At 49.2% G+C, this 18,400-nt stretch overlaps 1 protein-coding gene and 1 long non-coding RNA gene across 2 annotated transcripts in view; one reads left to right on the top strand and one right to left on the bottom strand.

The window, feature by feature from the left end:
- Positions 1-18,400, bottom strand: part of LOC146861089 (aryl hydrocarbon receptor-like) — an 867,902-nt gene that overhangs the window by 180,695 nt on the left and 668,807 nt on the right. The window lies entirely within an intron of this gene.
- The window catches only part of LOC146861090 (uncharacterized), a 107,359-nt gene continuing 97,598 nt past the window's right edge, over positions 8,640-18,400 (top strand). Inside the window, exon 1 of the long non-coding RNA XR_014978910.1 lies at positions 8,640-8,740. This is a non-coding gene — a long non-coding RNA (uncharacterized LOC146861090). The remainder of the gene's footprint in view (positions 8,741-18,400) is intronic.

The raw sequence follows: 18,400 nt of genomic DNA, 5'->3' as shown, positions 1-18,400 counted from the left end.
CCATCCCATCTCCCATCTCAATGTGTTGCCGGGTCAGGGGGCAGGAGGAGACCCACCCACGGCAAGTATCAGAACATCCACCCCACCCATGCCGTTCGGCCCCCTTCTCCAACCCTTTAACTGGGTCACTTTCATAGCAGCAGTGTCTTGGGAGGTTAAAAGTGATGCGGGCATAGAAGGTCATTATGTCTGTGGGTGTGATAACAGATACGTCTGTAGGGGACCCCAGATGTCAGTTGGCTGGGATGCAGCGGGCAGAAGTTCAGCATATCTAAATAAAGTATCCTGACAGTGTACCATGTCACTAAGCCAGTCCTTAAATTTGGGAGCCCTGCCCCGTCCCCATCTACATGCTATCAGTCGTTTCGCCAGAAGAAGAGCGATTGTGGCAAATTTGCGAACCGTTTTTTTTATAGGTTTAGTATAGCCCAGGAGTGCCTGCATCGGAGCGGGTGTCAGCGGGACATCTATCATTTCCGAAAGTCCGGAATACACTCGATGCCAATAGTCGGCTATTTCTCTGCATCCCCACGTCATGTGAAGGAAGTCTGCAGCCGGAGTGTGGCAACGCCAGCAAAGATCGTTTTCTCGAAGGCCTGCCTTATACATGAGCGCCGGAGTACAATAGAGCCTATGTAAGAACCTATAATGAATGACCCTGAACCTGCTACTGGAAGAGATTTGTTCTGTTTGTAGGCAGCAATAGCTCCAGTGTTCATCATCTATGGGCATTCCTAGGTCTTCCTCCCATTTGGTACGTGCCCTGCAAGGTAAGGAGTCCGTTGTGGTGCGTAGAGAGTGGTATAGAGTAGAGACTGCATGTGCAGGAGTGGTAGCCTTAAGTAGCCGATGCAAGGGTTCCAGCGTGGGTGGCTCATTAGGAAACTCCCCTGTCAATGCTCGAATGCCACTAGGAAGCCTGATATATAGGAATGTGTCCATGAGAGTGGGTGTAGAGCTGGCGAACATGTGTGATTGGGAACGAAATTGTCCGTCCTGATAGAGGTCTCCCCACGTCTTAAGGTGAAATTTGGTCATAAAGTTTTTGAACAGTTGCTCCTGGAAAAGAGGCACCAGGGGGTGGTATACCAGGGGAAGCAGCGGGGAATAAAGCAGCGGTGTGTGGGTGATCTTTGCAATATATTGCCATGCCCGAATGGAACTCGAGATCGTAGTGCAATATGCCGTACGCGTCTCCGGGGTACTGAGTATTGCTCCCTCCAGTGGGATGGGCGCAACCAGCCAGTGTTCCACAGCCGTCTGTGGCAGGAAGGGAGTGGGACGAATCCAATGATGAATGTAGTGGGCCTGCGCACTATGATAATCCATCTCAAAGTCCGGGAGGTCAAGCCCTCCCTGTGCGAACGGACGAGTCAACACCTCCCAGCGAAGGCGTGGCTTCTTTCCTCCCCAAACCAGGCGAATAAGCTCCGACTTCAAAAGTTGAAAGAAGGACTTGCCAGGGTAATAAGGAATATTCATGAAGAGGTACAGGAGTTTCGGAAGAATCACCATCTTGATTAGGGATGAGCGGCCTGCAAAAGAGAGGGGTAGCGTAATCCATCTAGACACGCAGGCCTGGATATGGTCAAATGTACGGCCATAGTTCATCCGCATTAGCTCCTCTTGGTCATGGGAGAGAAGTATGCCTAAATAGCGGACCTCATCCATGTCCCACCGAAGGGGGCAGTCCAGAGGAAACGGCTGAGCGGCCGCAGTCAATGGGAATATAGTGGACTTTCCCCAATTAATATGGATACCAGACATACCCGCGAACCGAATAAACTCCCGGAGGACAGGGTTGAGATTGGTAGCGGGATCCCGGATGTATAGCGTGATGTCATCCGCGTAGAGGGAGATGAGAACCTCTCGCTGAAGACAGCGCAGAGCCTTGTCTCGGTGATGTTGACGGAGCCTGGCCGCCAGTGGCTCCACGGCTACCGCAAACAGAAGCGGAGACAATGGGCAACCCTGGCGGGTCCCCCGCGACACCACAAAGGCGTCCGATATCCGCCCATTCAACCCCACCCGAGCGACCGGTCGGTCATACAGGATATCAATCCAGCGAGTGAAACCCAGGGGCATTCCCATATTGCGCAAAATACAGTGAAGATAGTCCCATTCCAGAGAGTCAAATGCCTTGGTGGCGTCTAAAAAAACCGCCACCAGTGGCAAATCAGAGTCCACATTATGCATAATGGAAAATAGCGTCCGAAGATTATTGGAAGTGGCCCTGCCAGGGACGAAACCCGCTTGATCCGACAATACCAGGCCGCCCAGCAACAACTGCAACCGGTTAGCTAGTATTTTAGTCAGGATTTTGGCGTCGCAGTTGATTAATGATAAAGGGCGGTAAGAGTCGCAATATTGGGGCGGCTTCCCAGGCTTCAACAAAGAGGTAATCAGTGCCTCCTGCATGGACGAAGGGAGCGTGCCCGATTCATGCGCTTCCATGAAAACCTCTCGGAGTATTGGAGCTAGGATATCTATATACGCCTTGTAAAAATCCATGGGCAGCCCGTCCAGACCGGGAGCCTTTCCCGGTGTCATTTGATTGATCGCATCTCTGACTTCGTCCAGACCGATCGGCTCCGCCAAGAACTCCCGTTGACGGTCAGTGAGCCAGCCCAATGTGAGCTCCCTAAGGTAGTCGTCCATATCCAACGCACCGACCCTAGTGGTAGTGTAGAGCTTGGAATAGTGTGTAGTGAAGGCCTCCAAAAGCGAGTGTGTGTCGCGTATAGGAGTCCCATCCTCCCCCTCCAGTTCCAGAACAAAGTTAGAGCCTCGCGGTGGGCGGACCGTTCCTGCCAAAGATTTACCGGGCCGCTCACCTTCCCCGTACATACGAGCCTTGAAGTACTTGCCTCGGAAATTTACTTCTCTTTCAGAGGTGGACATGTAGTCCGATAGCGTCTCGCGGTACTTTGCCTGTGCCTCAGTATTGTCGGCGTAGTCTGGACTAGTTTCCAGGGTATGGAGTGTGGACGTCAATTTACACAATGCAGCTCGCAGAGTTCTCAATACCCCGGAGCTCTTAGAGATGCAGAATCCCCGTATTGTGACCTTCAGCGCTTCCCATAAAGTGGCCGCCCGGTCTACCGAACCCTTATTGCAGGATAAGAAATCCTCCAGTTCCTTACCCAATTCAGCTCGAAATAGTTCATCAAGTAAGATGTTGGGCTGGAGTCTCCAAGTCGGGGGTCTACCCAGTATATCCGGTAATCGGAACTTAGCCAGCACCGGAGAGTGGTCAGAGTAAGTACGACCTAAATGTTGCACCTCCACCAAAGAGGGGGCTAAGGCTCTATTAATCATAATATAATCTAGTCTGGCCCATGTTGCATGTGCATTATTCCAGTGTGTGCCTTCTAGGGAGGTTGGATGTAAGTGACGCCATGTATCCACCACCTCGTGAGTATCGCAGATGTCCTTAAGGTATCTATGCGTATTAGTATAATGGTGCATGGATGGGTTCGATCGATCCAAGGCGGGGTCTAAAACAGCGTTGAAATCGCCCCCCCAAATGAGGTGCGTGGAGCCCACTTCCCTAATCTTGTTCCAGAGAGCAATGAAACTGCTTGGGTTATCGCAGTTGGGACCATAAGAGCAGGCCAAGGTGATAGTCTCGACGCCTATCCTACCCCAAGCCATACAGTAGCGACCCTCGCGATCTGTACTGTTGCCCAGTGGAACATAGGGAACTCCTCTTTTAACTAGGATGGTGGTGCCTCTCGCATAAGACGAGTAAGGCGCGTGGAGGGAGTGGGTCGCCCATCTGGCAGCAAAGGTGGCTGCGCGGAGGGGGTCCATATGAGTCTCCTGGAGGAATACAATCTGAACATTCAACCTGTCTAATGCACCCAGAATGCGCCGTCGTTTCCTCGGATCCCCCAAGCCCCTGACATTCCAGGTAAGAGCAGTGAGCAGCCCTCCCCCTCTCAGCTTAGTGCGCGCGGTGCTGGTCATGTGTGTCGAACGAGGAATGGCAGGTGAAGAGGCTCAACTGGCCACAAGTCCACAAATGTATCTGTCTAGTGAAGGTGGCATACTGTGCTACTTCAACAATCATATGTGTAGTGTACATGCTGAAACATAACAACAACCCCAAAACATTTCCCAGAGAACCTACCCACCCACCCACTGCGCCATCCCAACACAGGCGGGAATCTCCATCCCACAATCCACCCCCTCCCACTACAGCAGCCCAATCCTGCCGGAATTGAAGCCCCCTCCCACCCTTTACAACAAACATATAAGCAGAAGTGGGGTATACCCTCTGGGGGACTCGCCGGTGTGCCGGACCCGCCCTTCCCAAACCCTTCATCGCACCCACTGCACCAGCACCACAGTGGGTGAGGTGTCTACGTGGGATAGGGGGGGAAGTGCCTAGGCGAATCTTAACGTCAATAAGCAGACCAGTACCTTGTTAACAGTAGGCGACAGCATATACCGGTCATAACAATGCCTGCTCCTCCCTCACATCGGAGACAGAGGACAAGGGGCTAATGCAGCCTCCCATCGGATAAAAAAGAGACATATCCTCCCATGACCACTGACCCTCCAGCACCACAGCCACGGGCCAGAACAATCAAGGAGAAGAAGCAAGAGCAAGGGAGAGCAGGCTACGCCAAGGAATAGGGAAAGATACTTGAAGGGGAAGAGAAAGAGATCATGAATCAAAACAGCTGTACTCATCAGTCTGGTGCGGACGTCGGAGAGCTGGAGCCCGATCTCGTCCCAGGACCGCGTCGCCCAGCAGCCTCAGACGTTTGTTCTTTCAAAAAGTCCTCCACCTGCTGCGGATTGCCAAAGAAGAGGGGTTTGCCACGATGGGTGACCTTAAGCTTGGCGGGATATTGCATGGCATATGGAATGTCCCGCTGCTGCAACTTCTTCTTGACTCCTGCAAACTTCCGACGGGCGTCTTGTACTGCCTGAGTGAAATCCGGATAGAATGAAATGGTGGTGTTTTCATGCAGGACAGGTTGTTTCTCCCTGGCCAGGCGCAGCAGGGTGTCACGATCCCTGTAATTAAGAAATTTGATGATGACAGGGCGCGGCGGGGCTCCAGGGACCGGGCGAGGCCCCAAGGAGCGGTGGGCCCGCTCCACTACCAGCTGCGGGGAGAAAGAGTCTCTTCCGAATTTGTCGATCAACAGCCGTTCAATGAAATCCTCCATACGGCCCCCACCACTGGACTCCGCAAGGCCAATCAAGCGAACGTTATTCCGCCGGGAGCGCGCCTCCAAATCTTCGTTTTTGTCGGCAATGACCTTGAGCAACCGGTCCATCTGTGTCACCTTAGCTGCACCAGTCGCCGCGCCATCTTCCAGCTCCGATATCCGCCCCTCTGTGTCCTTGAGACGCTCCCCGTACTGGTCCAGCCGGTGCACCACCGCCTCCAGGCGCATGTTCATGTTGTCTATTTTTGTGTCAATGGAGGTTAGGCTCTTCTGCATGCCGAGAAGGATAGCCTTCCAGTCCACCTCCTCCTCCTCGCCGGGACCCGTCTCTCCACCCTCCACAGGCAGCGCACGTGTTTTCTTTTTGGGGGGGTTGAATTGCAGTGTCGCCTGTTTGGCGTCCGACTTGCCCATGGTGGCCGTTGGTTAGAGCTTAGATCCCCAAGAGGCAGGCCGCGTGGCGAAGTCAATATCCAATGCATCGTAGTGAACACCAACTGGAGGGGACAGCCAAAAGTCAAATCTCAGCACCAAGCACCAGTGCAGCACACCAGCCGACTGGCCCGTTATAGCCACCAGGGTTAGCAGCTCCCCCTCGGCGTCGAGGCGCTTTGCTCAGCTATGGCGCTCCCTTAGCCCACTCAGGGACAAGGCCACAACACTCCACACCTTAGGCAGCGAGGTACGAATCCGGGGGGAACACCAAGCCAGGCCCCAGATGAGACGGCCGCAGGGCAGGGCCGTCGCCTCTCCCCAGAGCCAGCGGAAGGGTTTTGCCGTCAGCTCCAACTCTGACCCAGCTCCTGGTGCCTCTATTCTCCGCCCCTCCGCGACCTCAGGGTCCAGGAGCACGATCCTCCGTCTCCGTTAAAGCAGGTCAGGCAGGCAGGGTAAAGGCAGGCCCTCCGCTCGTAGCCCGATGTAATGCAGACTCCTACGTCTGTCCCGCTCACCCGCTGCACCGGGTGGGCATCAGCGATTTACCACGCGGGGGTGGGGGGGGGTGTTCACGCCTCCCGCAGCAGTTCAGCAGAGCATCCGTGGCGTCATCCACCCCTAAGGCTTGTCTGCGGCCCTCCGGGCCCAGCGGATCCCCGAGCTCGAGTAGAAAGGAGCCGCCGCTCCGACGTTCCGCTCGTCCCGCCGCTCTGTTCTTAACAGGCAATATCTTCGCCACCAGAACGCCCACTGACCCGAGACTTGCAGCGAGTGGTCCCGCAGCCCTTAGCTGGCCATCGGCATCGGTGAAGTGTGGGTAACTGGCCCGTAGGATAAGATTGCAGGGTGTATTGTCGCCCGGCCGGCGAGAGCCTCACTGAAGCGCGGCCATGACGGTCCGGCGCCACCTAGCGCCCTAGAGACAACCTTCTACTGGGACAGTTCTTGCGGATCCGCAGAAACTGCACAAAGAAAACAGACTACTTTGTACAATCAAGTTACCTAAGCCAACGACTGGAGGAAAGAGGATGCCCAAGGAAACTGATAAGGAGAGCACAGAAAAGGGCATGGTACAGCCCACGGGAGAGCCTGCTGACACCTAAAGATAAAACAGAAGAACCCATGCAAAGGATGATATGCGTCACCACCTTCTCAACACAAAGTAATGCGATCAAAAAGGTGATCAACAGATATTGGGGCCTGATATCTGAAGACATTGACCAAACCAACCTCCCTATGCACTCCTTTAAGAAGGCTAAAAGTGTTAAGGACCACATAGTGTGTTCTTTCCTAGAGACTACTGTGGAGCCATCAATTCAATCGATGTGAAACCTGCCACCTGCGCTGGGGCATTTCAAATGCGGGTATTGCAAGGCATGCAGAATAACGATCCAAACTAAAGAGTTCACATATAAACACCGTGTAATCCATTTAAAATCCCTCACGAATTGCAATTCAACAAATGTTATCTATGCCATTTTGTGACCATACGACCTCCTGTACATAGGTTATACGCAACAGAAAGTGAAGGCCCAGATCCTGCAACATTACAGTCGAATTAGATGTGGGGTTCAGGGAGCACCCCTGGGTGAACACTTCCACAATGATGACCACAGCCCAGACAAAATTCGTTGGTTGATCCTTGAGAAAGCCTCCCTCGGTCCAAGGGGAGGTAATATTGGGTCAATATTGGATGTAATGCAATGCAAATGGATGTCCTTTTTTGACACCATCAACATTGGTTTGAATGAATCGGAAGTCAGCCATGCCCAATTAGCGTGTCTGACACACAAGTAATTACTCCGATCCCTTTTTAGGTCTCGCCTGACCCAGCGCATGCGCTGGTCTGGCGAGACTTATTGAGAAGGCTCCAAAAAGTGCTACCAGGCCAGCCTAGAGCCACAGTGATGTGGGCGGGCGCGCGCGCCGCGCTTTACCGCGATTACTTTCGGTTTCGCGACCGCACGGCCGCTTTGATGTTGATCGTGATCACTTTCACTTTCACGGCCGCTTTGCATAGCCAATAGGTCTCGCTTTTGGGACCTTATAAGTATTTAGTTATGCAACTGTTGCATGGCTAAACACTTATAAGGTCCCAAAGGCGAGACCTATTGGCTATGCCAATGCTTGTTTCCTAAGGCCTACTAGATTCAACTGTGCCTTTTTACCAGGGCAGCTGTGCACGCCCAAACGTACCTGCTTTGAGAATATCTACACACGTTAATGGGCACTACCACCAGCTCACTATGACTATTCCAACCATGGCATGCAGATAATGTATAGTGCTAACGCGGCCCGGTGCCTCCTTTATTGTGTTTTGAACCAAAGGAGTAATACATTTAACCCAGGAAGTGTTTTTTGCATACCCCTTTCCTGCCGATACATATAAAACGTGTGTTACGATTATCCACTAATACAATGATGTAACTCGTTAGAATCTTATATTTTTATATTTTTTATCTTCGATCTGGTTCGGCACATACTGTACACTGTTGAATACGGCCCAATACTTAACCTGTTGGATTTAGAACTAAAGAGTATTAGATCGGACTTATTTAGCCTGTGTGTACTTTATACTGTAAACTTTATACTCTGTTGCTCCTGCCGCAGTCAAAACATGCGTATTACATTTTGACTTCTACAGTAATGTATTTTTCACTTGTTGGAACCCGCACATGTTTACTATCTGTTCCCATAACCATATGATAACTATGTATCAAAATGGATATCTGTTTTCCCTTATACAGCCACACGACTGATGTCCGTAAAGCCAGCAAATGTTATGCAATAGTTTGTAATGTATACCATTTATCCGAGGTTTTGGTAAATGCTTACGAAACCGTTTTTTGTCTCCCCCTCTAATTAAATTGCAGAATGTTATCCGAGTTTTAAATATTGTATAATTTTGAGTGTAATCATCCTTCCTCTATGTTTGGTGCAGCCGTCGCACTCGATATGACCATTGAGTCTGTCTTCTCTGACTCACCATCACTTCAGTCAGACACTTGCGTTTAACACGTACTTACGTGTCATCCGGTCCCAGGCGGACTACTTAAATAGCGGTAGCTGACACTCCGGCTCCACCTCCACGGACCGAGACGTGCTTCCGAGTTGCGGTAAGATTTGTTTAGTTAAAGAACGTTAGGTCTACCGTAAGGGCTAAGGTTTGTGCACTTTAGCGGACTCCTCTATTGAGAAATAATGCAAAGGCGGTCTTCCCTGATTCCGAAGCATTTACGTCTAACATTTGCAATGTGACACGCACACGTACCAAGCAACCTTTTTAAACAGCAACCGGGTCCGCCACTATATACTGAGATGTGTTTCTGGGTAGTTCTAATCCACCCTTAGTATTTTGAGTTCTGCTAAACTTTCAGACCTCCACGCATCTTAGTGCACTTCGCTATGCAAGCGTAATTGTAAACAGCCCTCGGCCCTCCCCCTGTTTGGACCGAGGCATTCAACCAGCGAATTTTTTTCCCTAGACTTAACCAATAGCGATCCTGAGTGGGCACACAGTGACTCTATAGCCCATGCCTTTTAACTCACGGCAAGTGGCTTTGACTTGGCCTCCCTGATTGAGACTATGTGGCCCTCCCTCCGTCTTTGTTAACTGAACGCAGGCGCGTTTCTCCATTTAAACATTAGACCATGTCACGCACTCTTCTTTCTTTTTCATATTCCACGACAGAACTAGGACGGCCATCCAGACCTAGGCTAGGTTTATTTCATTGTTTCTAAACTCATGTCTGTAAGGGTTTTAAGTCAAGTGATACACTGCGGTGTGTAGTAGTTTGATTCCGTTCCTCTCGGCGTACTTGTACCACTTTTCCGATGTGAATTGAGGTCCATTGTCACTCAGGATGGTTCTCGGAATACCTTCCCTTAGGAAAACGGCATTTAGAAACTTAATCACTGTCTCTGCATCCATTACTTCTTGTATGTGTATCTCCGGCCTCCTCGAATTTTTTTCGACCAGCACACATAGGTATTGGGGCGTTCCATGGTTGTCCAGCACGGGTCCCAGAATGTCCACGGCCACTTCTTCCCACGGGCCACTCGCTAGTGTGAACTTCCCCAAAGCTGGTCGTAGGGGATTCAGTGTTTTGTCCGCTCTTTGGCACTGATCGCATTCTCTCACATGCCTTTCCACTTGAGCGTCCATTCCTGGCCACCAGTACATGTGCTTCGCTCTCGCTTTGGTTTTTACTATTCCTAGGTGTCCTTCGTGTAGTAGCGCGACCAGTCGAGAAACTAACGCTGCCGGGGGAACTACTTTATCACCTCTGTACAGGAATATGCCTTTGTCCCCCACTGATAGTTCCTCCCTGACTTCGTAGTATTTCCTGAGTGCCTCACCTAGCCAATTTTTCTCAGGCCATCCATGTATTATGTTCTCTTTGACTTCGCTAATCTCCCTGTCTTCTTCGTACGCTAGGGTCTAGTCCTGCTTACTTATCACTCTTTCTGGATCTTCCATCACCGCTACCATTTCTTCTTCTTCTATTGTTGTGTTCTGGGCTTCTTTCATGGCTGCCGCTCTACTAAGGTAATCTGCTACTTTGTTACGTGTCCCCGGTATGTACTCCACATCATACCTGTACTCTAGTAACTTGAGTGTCATTTTTGTGATGCGGGGTGTGGCACTGGCATGCCCACTCGAGGTGAGCACTTTGACTAGTGGCTTATGATCCGTTTTGAGTTTGAACCGTGTGCCCCATAGAAATTGGCGGAACTTCCCCATGGCCCACACCACCGCTAGCATCTCCTTCTCGATTACGCTGTATTTCTGTTAAGTGGCGTTCTTGATGCGAAAATGAGGGTCTCCGTCGTTCCATCTCTCCTCTCCTGCATGAGGACTGCCCCCAGTCCTTTCTCTCTGGCATCCGTCGTCACTGATCGACCGAGCGGGTCATATCCTTGCAGTGGCACTGCTTGGCTGATGTCTTTCTTCAGGGTTTCAAATTCCTTTTGTGTTTCCTCTGTCCACTTGTATACCATTTTGTCCCTTGTTAATTGTCGTAGGTGGTGTGTCTTGGTAGCAAAATGTTGCACAAACTTGCTGTAATATTCTGCCATCCCCAGGAAGGATCGCACCTCTTCTTTGCTGGATGGGGCCTTAGAATTGCATATCGCATCCACATTTGCGCGTTTAGGCGTGATGCCTTGTCCTCCTATTTCATGACCCAGGTAGGTGACAGACGTCATTCCCAGTCGGCACTTCTCCCATTCTGCGGTTAGGCCGTTGTTTTCTAGCACATGGAGTTCCTTATCCAGCTTCTCATCATGGTTTTTTCTATCTGTCCCCATCACCAGTATGTCATCTTGGAAGTACTGAATGCCCTCGATGTCCTGGAATAGGCGATGCATTAATTTCTGGAACACCGCCGCTGCTGAGGCGAGGCCGAACGGCATTCTGCAAAATTGGTAGCATCCAAAGGGCGTTATAAAAGATGTCAGTTTCCTGCTTGTCGGATGTAGGTCTATCTGGTGATAGGCCGAAGTAAGGTTAATGGTGGAGAACCACTTTACCCCCTTGGTCTTGGACAACATTTCTTCGATACGAGGTAATGGGAATTTTTCCACGGTTAGGCATTTGTTCAGTTCTCGAAGGTCCACACACAGGCGGACTTCCCCATTTGGTTTCATTGCCACTACCAAGGGAGCGAGCCATTCCAAGCTGTCTATAGGCTCTATTATTCCATTTTGCTCCAGTCTACGGAGTTCCATTTGCACGGCTTCTTTTATGGCTAGGGGCACGTTGCGGACTTTGTGGGATACTGGTCTGGAGTTCTCTTTGAGTACGATCTTGTGTGTGAATTTCTCCAGTTTCCCGACCTTCCCTCCAAATACCTTGGGGAATTCATCTCTTCCAGTCCCGGCCAGCTCCCCGGCGCTGTCACAAGCACTTGGGTGTCTCCTCCTGGGTCCAACTTGATTCCTAGATCACCTTGATCCATCCATCCATCCTAGGATGGATGGGCCCTTCTCCGCTACATATAGTTTGCACTCCGCACTTCTTCCTCTGAATTCGAAGATCAACTTCCTGTATCCCACCATGGGAATCGGTTCACCTGTGTACGATACTGGTCGTATATCTGGTGGTTCTAGCCTTGATCCCAACCTGGGCTCAAATTCTTCCTTCCACACTGCTCTTTGGATAATAGTGTATGGGGATCCCGAGTCTATTACTATCTTGATTCTCACTCATATGACAATGTCACATTGCGGTTTGCGGGAGCGCTTTCCATCAATTCCCAGTACTTGGTCCTCTACGCATAGTACCCCGTCGTCTTCCTCTTGTTCTTCTTCTTCCTCCTGTTGATCTTGCATAACGTACTTCACCATCGGTCTCTTCGTTTTTCATCAACAAACCTTTTCATAGTGTCCCATTATGCCACAGAACATACACTTCGCTCGAAACTCAGGGCAACGTTTGTCTTGGGCTGCATGTGCTTGACTTCCGCACCTGTAGCATGACACGTTGTTGTCTCTATTCTGCTTCCATGTTTGCCCCTGTTTCCCTTTCCATTTAGTTGGTCCTTTACCTTTCGGAGACATGGTTTTGCTCCTTCCCTGTGGTTCGCCGTCGTCGACTTTGTTCACCATGGTCTTCTGGAGCATCTGCCTTTTTGCTGCATCCGCGCACCTTTTTGTCAATTCCGCCTTTTTTACCATGGCAATTACTTCTTTTATTGACGCCTCGCTGTTTGCCCACAGCTTGTCTTGCACACTTTTGTTGGTGGTGTGCATGACTATCTGATCCTTTATGAACTCATCATGCAGCACTCCATACTTGCATGTCACCGCTAACTTTCTCAACGCTGCCACATAATCGTCTATGGATTCACCGGTCTCTTGTTTCCATTGTTGGAAATTGTATCGGTCAATGGAAACACTCACCGCCGGGCGGTAGTGGGTGTCGAGATCCTCAATGGCGTGCTTAAATACGTCGTCGTCGGCAGCTTGTCTGGGTGTGGGGACCAGGTTCTGAAAAACTCTTATGCTTTCCGGGCCTAAGTTGTGCAGGAGAATCCGTTTCTTCCTCGCGCTGGGGAACGGTTCTCCGTTTTCGTCTTCTAGCGCTGCAATATAGTTCTTGAAATACTCTCGCCAATCCTCCCACTTCATTTGGGGTTCTCCCGGTCTTGGCAGGAACGGGATTGGCGTCGTCAGCGAAGATCCTTGCGCGCTCATCTTGGCGCGTATTTCTGGTGCCGCCCCTGGGCCTCTTGGACTGCCTGGCGCGTCCGCGCTTCCTTCCTGCGCCTGTTGTGTTTCTTCTGCTCCCCCGTCTCTTCGTGCTGCTGTCTCCGCCAGGTTCCCGATGGTTTGGAGTCTTCTCTGACCTTATCTTGCCTTCTACCCCCTTGCTGGTTTCTCACCCTGTGGTTGGCTCCTGTCTGTTCTTATTGCCTCTGCCGCGCTCTCCCTCGGTTATGTGCACCTCAAAGATGGTCTTCCTACTTGCAGTCCCCAGTGGTGGCTTCCAGGCTGGCCTGTGCTTGCAGGAGTGGTGGGTATGGTCTCTCAATTCTCTTCACCACGATCTTTAAGATCCCTTAACTCGTCGCCACTGTAATGTAGTAGGTCTGCCTGAAAGAAGACAGTTGGGTACGGTAGTTTGGGGGTCAATAACTGCTTTATTCCATCTCTGTGAGAGAGCGCCGGGCAAGACACGACCGCGCGGTCGATTTCCGCGACTCGCGCATGCGCACTACTCATTAGCGCTGTCCTCGCACGCTACGTAGCCACATAGCGTGCGAGGACTAGAGCGCGACACTACAGCCCATTGTGAATAACTAACTATTGATCTGGAATTGTTTCAAGGCCCAGCTTATTTTTTATGCCCGGCCATCTTGCAGACAATCAGGGATTAATACCCTCGTGTGTGAGTATTCTTTCTGGGCTCAACCCCCCTTTTTAAACCGGCAATGGTGGGTTCCTGATCCCCTACTGAACCTGCTCATTTCTTCTGCAGGTTTCTGCTCTCGCTCGCCTCTTTGGAGCCCACGCGCCCACCTCTTCACGCCCAGGCCCAACGAGGGTCTTTTCAAGGGTAAAGTAACGGGCTTAGGCCATTGATTCATTCTATTTCCCCATTGGGAATACTTAGGTCACAATGGTTTCTAATTTCTTTCCCAGGTACCTACCCTTCCCCCTCCCACCACCACTGTCCTGAGGAAGACCCCGGCGTAAGGGACAAAATAACCTACTACTCTCTAGGGGTCGAAACGTCGACATCTGATACACCAGCCAGTTGTAACAACAGCGATGAATCACTGTGTTTCTGTTATTTGATCATGGCTACTATAATTGTTGATATTGCCTAAATAACTTGGCTTAAATGTGAGCCCTCATGATTTGTAATTAATATATTGTGTGAATTGCACTTTCGTTCATTCACTCCCTCATCCTCACTTCAATCACCTTCAACCCCCACCCTCCCACTACCCTCCTGTGGCACTGTTTTTAACACTGTGTTAATGAATGGTATGAATCATCTTAAGTCCTGTGTGATTAAATAACACTGTTCATTAAGTATAATACATCTCATTCATCCTTTGTTGTAAATGTTGTCTCTCTTTATGTATATGTAATTGTTCACTGGGACCACTGTTCCAATGTACTTTATTTGGGTCTACCCTTCTAGGTAACTGATTACAATGTTGGGCAGAATTGCTTCTGCTCTACACCATCTAATAAACGGGACCGACCTCCGGTCAGCAGTCCCGACCGCCTGATTTGGATGCGACCGAACATTGTTCGATCGCATTCCGACATTTTCATATGGGAGCATGCATTAGGGCTGTAAACTGACCGTAGTACATACTCCCATAGGGAAATGGGAGGTGTTGTTAATCCCTGCACCCCGTGGCAGGCACCTCAAGTTGCCTGCCAGAGGGTGCAGGTATTAACATGGGGCCACCATAGGTGACCCCTCTGCCCCCAATCGGAGGCCTTGCAGACAAGGAGGCCCTGCTAGGGGCCCCTGAACATGCTTTCTGACAGGGGTTTCCATGTTGGGAAGGCCGGCATGGCAACCCTGCCGGAAACCGTGCATCATAATCCCAAGGGCGGAAAGACCGCCCTTTAGGATTATGGGCTGGCCTCTAACTGGCTGACAGGCTCCTTGAACCCGTCGAAAGCCAGGTGGAATGACCGGCCGGTATCAATTCCGACCGGCTGATTCAAGATTCAGAATTGAAACTGACGATGGTGGTCAGGAAGCCTCCTACTGAAGGCTTTCCGACCGCCATCGCAATAAGCCCCTAAATGTCATGAAAAAAGAGTTATTGTCTTTGCAACACCTACAAACTTATTCAAACTTAACAATGTGAAACATGGATGATGGATGGGACACTTAAAATATGTCCCCAACCTTTCGACCAATTATATACAATCCACGGACAATACCACAACAGTAACATTCCCTTTATTTATGTACTTTTACCTAACAAACAAACCGAGACCTATGTAGACCTCCGTAACAAAATTACCCTAGCCCAAGAAGCAAAAAACCAACAATACTGTGGAAGGATGGCATAATGCCTTCCAATCCACAATGGGAAGAAGTCCACTCACCTTACACAAATTACTAGAATCTATTCAAAAAGAACAAAGCTACCAAGAACTAAGACTAGAGCAATCCGTAACACAACTGTGTGCCCTAAACTAACAAAACAAACTGAAACAATGTATGAGCATTTGCAATTCAAATTTAGACTCTATCCAAATACTAAAAGTTTTAGAATACTTAGAAACCATGGCAAAATCTATACTCTAAATATTATTTATTCTTTTCCTCCAAAGAACTCAATAAAAATAAAACAAAACAGCAAACTAAATCTTAAACTATTTCTTTTAACCCCTTCAGTGTTTATGTGCGTAGGACGGTCCCCGAACCCCAGAACAGTCTCGGGAGTTGGGGAAGAGCTTCGCCAGCTCCCCTGGTTTCCCTGAAATGACGATCAGCGCGCATGTTGCGCTGACGTCATTTTAGTGAAACTGAGAGACTCATTTCAGTTTCACCTTCCACGTGCTCAGGGGGCTATCTCAGCCCCCCCAGTACGTAGAAAGACTGAGGAGGTATCAATGAAAAGGGGTGAATCTCCCTAGTGCAGTGGTTCCCAAACTTTTTTGACCCGTGGCTCCCTTGACCAATTGGCCTCCAGGCGCAGCTCCCCATTACATTACTATTTTTTGGTGGAGGGATGTAAGCCTGGTCTCTATAGTCCTTCCATTTTAATCCCAGCCAAAACCAGTCAGGGACACCGGGGTGCCGCAGCGCACAGTTTAGGAACCACTGCTGTATATGTTTCTCCACCATTTCAGATGAACATGTCCACTGGTTCCACTTTCCCTAGTCTTCCTATGCCTTTTTTGTCCCTTTTTATTCCCACTCATATCAACCCTCTCCCTCTTACAGTTCCTCAAAAGGCTCTACTATTTAGCATTTATGTACTCACTGAACTGTAAACTCTCTTTTTCACTTTTGCTTTAGTCGCCCCTACAGTACTTTGACTCATCTTCTTCAATACTTAGGAACAATAGTCTTTAAGTGATAAACCTGTACCTCACCAACATCTACATTAAAAATCCTGTCGCTAAAGAATGCATTTCCCTGGTAAACTGTGATTCTCTCACTTTGCTGAAGGAGGGTTGAAAGGGAAATCCCAGGTTCTCATTGTGTGTTGCTCTGTGGATTGGGCCTCGGGGAAGATGAAATAGTTTTTCCACATGTAATGGGCAACCTTGAGGTCTGCAAAGAATACTGAAGGAGTGGTATGACTGAAGTGTGTACTTAAGCAGGCCTTATCTTAAGGCTGTTTAATCCTTGGATTGGAAGGCAAATGCTGTTGCCTCTAAATTTTCCTTAAAAAGACAGGGAATGAATTGACCATGGAGCCTCCATGGAAGTGTTAATAATCTGAAGCCATTTTGTTTTACAAATAGAGCACAGGGCTGTAGTATTTATACTTGCTGATGAGGGTGAACTAATTCTGGGAATGCTTGATGAACTTGAGAAGGTTGGCTCAACAGCAGAATTAAACTGACTGCTTCAGAGCTGGTAGAAAGAAGGTAATGCAATTTGTGACTTGACCTCAAACCTAAGGACTCTAGATAGAACAAAGAAGCATATGAAGTTGATTCCTCAGGAATCATTCATTCAAAACATTTTCTTTTTTGTCCTAAAAAAAAGTGCCAAGGAAAATAATGTTTCTATGATTTAAAGCTTAACATTAGTCTCACTCTGAAACATTCTTAGCCTAAACGTTCTACAACATAGAACCCATTTGTAAAAAATTGTATGTTTGTATTTATCTTCAAACAGACAAACTCCCTAATAAAACAATCGGAATAAACTGCACAGGGCGCAATGCACTGTCAATACTGACCAGACACGTGCAACACAGTATGTAATGTGATCGTATTTTGTATACATCTTGTGAACCACTCGAGTAAGGAGGACACTTGGTCAATAAGTAGCCTATCAAAAAATAACTTTGTACGCATATTCATAGATATATTTTCAACCAATGTAAAAGAAAAATCGGGTATCATTAGGGCAAAAATGCCATCCGTACCAGTAATACGGGAGTTACATACATTGTTGAACAACTGATTGGTTCATGTATCAAAAGAAATCTGGCATGTAGGCTAACAACTAAAAGCTTGTCATCTCTGTTCTTTGTTTTATTTGTAATATGAATTATAGCCATTTACTTATCGTGTGTGAAATCAGTGTACTGCAAATGGGTGTTTCGGTATTCACATGGGTAAAGTTTCATTCCAGGCTCGTGTACAGGGGTGAGTTGCTCTTTCCGGAGAAATGTCGGGGTTTTTTCTTTTAAAGACAAGAGAGCCAGCTTTGAGATATCATGTCAGCTATATCTCCTGGCTGATCCGGGACCTCACTGGAAGACCCCTGCAGAAAGGAGAAACTCCATGCTGTGATAACTGCCCACTTCTCTTAGATTCTCAGTTTCTGCAAAATATTTCTCCTCCAAACCAGTTTCCTGCAAGCAATAATTGACACGGAAAGGCAAGCTGGAAAAAATATAAAAAAATACGTATGTTTACACTTCAAAGACTATCCCTTTACCCCCCTGTTGTGCATCAGCTAAACATCACCAAATTCTCTTGCAGGGGTCACTGCAGGCTTTAACATGAACTCTGGAAATACCCACTTCGTTGTACTCTACTCCGGGAATCAAAACATCTGCTCACTTTTGTTAAGCTAAATATCTGTAACAACTGCTCGCACTTGCCCTCCTATGAATTTAAATGAACCACACACAGCTCTTTAAATGTCAGGAGTTCCTCTTCCTCTCTGCCCCTTTTGGTTGCTGTTGTTAAAAGCTCCACGGTCACTTGTAACGCTGGCTCTGCGTCACTCCAGAGGTCCAGGCGCCACTTGCAGGCTTTAGCAGAAGAGAAGATTGCCTGCTTTAATGTCTCCTGCTCTCCGGTGCGACGTCAAAAGGCAGCAAGTGCTCCACCGAGTGGTCACTAGACACAACGCACTGGGCCTGCACTCTAGACCCCGGTGTAATTCACTGCACTCTGCTCAGCAACTGTGACCGTGGCGCCCCTGGATGGTTTTTGCAGCGCACCAGGGTGCCGCGGCGTACAGTTTGGGGACCACAGCCCTAGTGGATCCCTGCCGAAGTTCGCCCGAGGAGAGCGATCCCCAAGCAGGGATCCACCCACTAGACACCAGGGAGGGGGGAGGGGCCCCTTGGGCAAGGGCCTTTGCTCCCCCCTATTTTTTG

The sequence above is a fragment of the Triturus cristatus genome, chromosome 3_1, assembly GCF_964204655.1.
Source record: "Triturus cristatus chromosome 3_1, aTriCri1.1, whole genome shotgun sequence".
NCBI classification, from domain to species: domain Eukaryota; kingdom Metazoa; phylum Chordata; class Amphibia; order Caudata; family Salamandridae; genus Triturus; species Triturus cristatus.
Note: the sequence above shows the minus strand (reverse complement) of the source record. Positions and strands in the feature narration are given on the sequence as shown.